This window comes from Heloderma suspectum, chromosome 4 (assembly GCF_057233095.1).
Source record: "Heloderma suspectum isolate Gila_16-S chromosome 4, 16-S_ref, whole genome shotgun sequence".
NCBI classification, from domain to species: Eukaryota; Metazoa; Chordata; class Lepidosauria; order Squamata; family Helodermatidae; genus Heloderma; species Heloderma suspectum.
The window spans coordinates 252,162,239-252,168,238 of record NC_139461.1 but is presented as its reverse complement, the minus strand read 5'-3'; positions in this window follow the sequence as shown (position 1 = coordinate 252,168,238).

Sequence of the window (6,000 nt, the reverse complement as noted above, 5' to 3'; positions counted from 1 at the left end):
TTTCTATTGACAGTTAACTGTTTAGCTAAGATGTTCCTTCCTGGGACTTAATAGCTTTCTTTTACCTGTAAATAAGCAGTTAGTCTTGCTGTCTTGTTCTTGTTGCCCTAATGGAGCATTTCTGTATTGGGAGGGGGGCAGCCTTAGCCCAAAATATTGCAGTACTGCTGTATCTTGTTATTTTTGTTGTTCTCCTCATGCTGTTATGACTATAGTTAAAATGTGACATGAAGAACAAGATGCATTAACTGCAGGCCACCTTTCTCAAGTTTATGAATAAGAATGGCCTTATTCTTATAGTAACAACATCACTTGTTTTATTCACTAAACCAGGTGCCCAGTCATAGAAGGTAAAATAAGATCAGTTATTAAGGGCACAATCCCATGCATGTTTAGAGAGAAAAGGCCTACAACTCCCAGCATTCCCCAGCCAGCTTTGCACCCTTAGCAAACTAGTCAACTACTAGCAGCTCAGTTTTTCCTCTGGGTGATTGCAGTAAGGTTGCATAAAAAAATTTCAAGCAATTTCTCAGATATCAAAGCAACTTATCTATGGATCATCACCTGATCATTATCTCTCCCCCTCCCCCTCTTTATTTAGGAACTTATCTGCACCTGTGTGTGTGTGTGTGTGTGTATGTGTTTAAGATAATTGCTAAAGACCTAAGCCCTGCTCATTATTTATGTATTTATTTTTGGATCAGAAGACTTCTATATTTGGATTTGGTTTTAGTTTGCATAAAAAGTATGTTTTATTCAGTTAGAAAATGGTTCTATTTCCATGTGTCAGCATATTTGCCCATATGCCAAGAAAAATTGGTTGGAAACTCTGCTTAATTTACTCCAGCAAACCCAGCAGGACTACATGGCACAGTCATCAGATATTTAAAAATTAGGAAGAAGCTTGTGAAAACATCATTTGCAAAATGTGCACGCACGCACGTGCGCACACACACAAAATAGGAATACATAGGTTTTGAACAGACATTCCAACATTTATCTGAGTCAAAGGAGTAATAGATGTTATGAAAGGGTAAACATTAAGAGCAATGAGCCAAATATACTTGGCAAAGAAGACTCCTATTTCCTGGACTTTAAAGGAGTCCCCTCTGTAATTGCTGCTTTATGGCTGTTTAGTGAAGACAGCAGTGAAGTCAACAGAATGCTGAACTAGATAGGCCTTCGGTCTGATCCAGCATGGCTCTTATGTTCCTAAGTGCTTTAGAAAGTTTTTTCCAGGGAGGCCAAGAGAGATTCCAGGCCAGAGAGCTTGCTGGTATAAAGGTGATATTATTCTACTGAGTAACCAACCCACCAAACAGCACAGCTACACAGTCTGTTTCATTTCCATGGAGCAATCATTCAGGAGCAAAGAAGACTAGTATAAGGGGAGAGTTCCAGTCTTACAGGAGTGTCTAGATGCACAAGCATAACATTTAAGCACAACTTTTAAAAAAGGATAAATCTGACACAGATGTGGCCTCTTTTATTTATTTATTGCATTTATATCCCGCCTTTTTTCCTCTTGCAAGGAACCCAAGGCGGCTTACATGATCCTCCTCCTCTCCCTTTTATCCTCACAACAACAACCCTGTGAGGTAGGTTGGGCTGAGAGTCTGTGACTGGCCCAAAGTCACCCAGTGAGCTTCCATGGCTGAGTGGGGACTAGAACCCGGATCTCTGGGCTCCCAGTCCAACACTCTAACCACTACGCCACACTGGCTCTTTTGTTTCATTTTGCAGAAATGGCTTGTGGTGAATAGCCTTTTTGTTATGAAAACAAGCACCAGCCTCTCAGCCTACCTCTGCACCCTCTTGCCAATACAGCAGCTTTAATAACTAGCCAACCCAACAGAAACAGATGTCCAGTTCTGCTCAGTGAACCACCCCATGACAAACCCCTATATACTGATGTAGCTCAACACTACAAACCAGAGCATCTGGTCAATTGGCACCTTTCCAGGTAACCTGAATAGGCTTATCTCATTTACCCCGCTCAAAAGTGCAACCAAAACCTTAAGCTCTTTTAAAGAATAGGCAAACTGGTTCCAACCATCTTGGGCTTTTGAGATGTAAGTTTACAGATGTTAAGAAGGTGGGTCCAGGCACCAGGTAATTTTCAAATTTTCTGGCTAGATCACTGACAACAGAAATAGAGGTTGTCATATTACTAGACAAAGCAACGATCAGTATCTCCTAGGGGTCTGGCTTTTACCGAACTAAGATCCCCTTAAAAGAAGGGTTAACTCACTCCTTTTATATACTAACTGGAGGCCAATGAGCTCTCTTTCAGACCATCCTCTCTGCAATGACCTCTGCATGTGCTCTGGAACCAAAAACTCTACTCAAGTAGTTAACATGTTACTAGGTTAGATTGACTTTATCTGGAACTCTCTCTCTCTCTCTCTCTCTCTCTCTCTCTCAGACAGACAGAGCGAGACTGACGCCTTCCCTTTCTTTTCCCTGCTGTTCCCCTCAAATGAAGTCCTCTTTATATTTGGACATTTGGCTGTGTTGTTTTAAAAGACATTTTGCACTAAACTCTTTCCCATGTGAAAGATTGCATGGTTACATAGCCACTGCTCATGTTTTTAGGATTTTTGAAGAAGAGTTTTGTTAAATTGCTGTGTTTCTGGGCTTTGGGAAAGAAAGTCCAAAGCACCTTTCTTTTTATTTTCCCCTCGGGTTGGGCTGAAGGGAGGGGTCCTTGGCAATAGGTCTCAGAAACTCCCGAAGCAGATGGACGGGCTCAGTGTGTCATGGGGTTCATCTTGAGTGGTGGCACCTGTCAGAAATTATTTTTTCCCTGGGGACCCCTTGTGAAAAAAATAATCCATCAGGAGGAAAAGTCATCCTACCCCCACCTCCCACTCTCGTAACACACCCTTTTGAAGAACAGATAATCAGTCCTTCCAACTCTGAGCACCTTTTTGGGGTGTGTGGGGAAGAGAATGACTGGGCTGAGGAGGGAAGGCTCCACAGCCACCACACATAGAATCATAGAATCGTAGGGTTGGAAGGGGCCTACAAGACCATTGAGTCCAACCCCCTGCTCAATGCAGGAATCCAAGTCAGAGCATCCCAGTAGTATGCCAGGCACAATTGCTAATGTGTTCTTCTGTGCTAATAATGTGTTAATAAAAAACTTGGCCTTTGAACCACACACTATTTTTATTTTCCTGGGCAGGGCCAAATCAGCTGTAATTCAATCTTCTTTGTTCTCAGATGATTCTCAACATGCCTTGACATGTCAGAACTTCCTTCATTGGGGTTTGGTTTTGCTCTAGGACATCTACACATGAAATCCCATGCGCTAGATACAGAGGATTTTCCCGTCACGTTTCTGCAACAGCCTCTTGTGGTTTGGAAGATTTGCATACAGATTCCTTCCTCCAAACACAGCCTGTCTCTTGCCAGATAGGTACAATGAACGAGAGAGAGGAAATAACCAAGGAAGTCTACCACCAGAGTTCAGCATAACGTTAGGGTTTTGTTTTTTAAATAAAGGTTAGCACAGCTGCTGTGTCAGAAAGCGAAAGACCTGCTCGCTCATAGCTCAAGAGTCTGAATTCAAGAAGGGATCATTTAGTCTCTTTAGATCATGATGACAGATCAGCCTGTCAGGTTGCCTCAATGTGAAAAATTTGGTGATTCAGAGATGTAATGGGGTCAGTGTTTCATGCCAAGACTTAGTATTCTGAGGTGTACCATTTGAAAGCCTTGGGATGAGCTCCATTATTTATTAGAATTAAAAGGAGAAAATGGAGGAATCGGGCTACAACCACCACCAAAACCTAATATACATATAAAATTGTACTTACTCAAGAGTTTTAGAACACACATCTAACATATATGTCAATATACTAAGAAACACAATCGCAAACATATATGCCAATATACTATGGAGTACCAGTACAATTCCATTCTGATTGCACAAACTCTTTATGTGTGATGATTCTAAGTTGTTGGGAGAATTCTTTTTGTTAAGCTTTGAATGAGTTGTTGCTAAGCTGAAATCTTCCTGTTGATATGGTGAAAACAAGAACTCTTCCGATCACCAAAGCACCTCCGCTTGAGAAGACCTTTATTGTAGCTCAGATTTGGACCATGACAATCAGACACATGACGGGAGTTATGCCTTTTTTTTTTCAAGTTACTCACTGCATATCTGAGGCTTTCAAACATGGAGCCTCTTCCACTTGGCGAAATTAATCTCGACAGTGCTGGGGAGCATGCCTGGATGAAGCAGCCATGTACGGGGGTGGAATTCTATGGGTGGGTCTTTCTATAAAATCCCCCCCCCCAGAAGAAGGGTGCCAAGTGTGAGGAACAAATATTTACATTTGGCCCTGCTCATGTGGTTGCTTCTTTCATACACACTTCCCAGTGGTATGGGACCACATCACAGGGTAACAACTCCTATGCTACAGTGTAGCTGTAGACACACACACACACACACACACACACCGACACACATAAAGACTTAAATTATGTGAAGTGTTTCATGTACTTGAGTGACTGTCTCTCCATTTCAACTACTCTAGTGTTGGCTTGGTAGTGCAAGTCAACTGAGTAGGCCGCACACCAGTCAGCCAGGTTACAGCTGGGTGGCAGGTGCATGTTCTGAAGATCTATTCAGCCTAGAGGTAGCATCATTAGCACAGCAGGGGAATTAACAGCCCATGGACAGTGATTTATCTCTAAGGGGGGTTGGGGAGAGTAGGGCAGCCAAGGGAAAGCCTTTTCCTTTTAAACCATCACTTTCCCGATTGTAAAATATTTGTTCTCAGAAAGTGGAGCACAACCGTTCAGTTTCTCTGCAGGCTGCATTTATCACTGAAATGATTAGGTCCATCTGCAGCTTGGAGCCCTCGCCTTTTGCTTGCTCTCTTCCATTGGGGTTTGAGCCCATAAATCACCTCCTAAGCAGGCTGAATAGGGTGCAAAGCAGGGATGTTGCAGCTGCTTCTCCAATGGCAAATAGCTTCCTGATACCATCTTAATGCTTTGCACCCCAGAGACCCCTGGGCTTCCTATATCATCATTTGGCACATTGTGGCTGCTGGCACACAGGTGAGTCAGCAGACAAGGCCCAAAGTTAAAAATTGGTTAAAGGTATGGAGCTTGCTGGGGGAAAGGTAGTCATGACTGGGGAAGGCAATGGCAAACCACCCCGCTATAGTCTGCCATGAAAACGCCAGTGTAAGCAGCGTCCCTCTAGGGGTCAGTAATGACCCGGTGCTTGCACAGGAGGAACTTTTCCTTTCCATGGAGCATAACCAGTCCTAGCAGCCAACATGCCTCCCTCCCCAGCTCAAAATACAGTTTTCAGCAAAAACAACAACAAAACCCACCAGCTACTAAATACTCAGTTTGGCTTCCATCTACTTACAGCCTCAGTTATTCCCACAGCACCCCCCTGAGAAAATAGTACTCAACAGCAATTTTAAGAGGAAAAACACCTTCAGGAGGGAATAACTAAGTGCACAGAGGCAGTGGGAAGGGAGAGGGTGCTTAACTATTCTCCTGCCTAGCATTTCTCCACTGCCAATTACCCCCTTCTGAAGCAGCTTTTCCTATAAAAAGAAAATAGGGGGAATCATTTGGGTACCAGTACACATATTTGCATGCAACAGGGACACTTGGCTTTTAGGAATGTGTCTTTGCAGATGGCTAGAATGAGGCAGACACTAGGACCAGGATTTTTTAAAAAACAACAACCTCCTGTCACAACCTTTATTTAATATTTACAGTTACAACAAGCTTAACTGGGATCAGTCAGAATGTGAGGAGATGCTTCTTAGACATGAGGATCTGGGTTCAGGTAGGGCTGTAGCTTAGTGGCAGACCATATGCTTTTCATGCAGAAGGTCCTTGTTTCAATTCCTGACATCTCTAGATAAACTCCTGCCCAAAGCCCTGGAGAGCCGCTGCCAGCCAGTCAACAATACTGGGCTAGATGTAGTACGTGGCAGCTTCCTATGTTCCTATGGCTGTCCA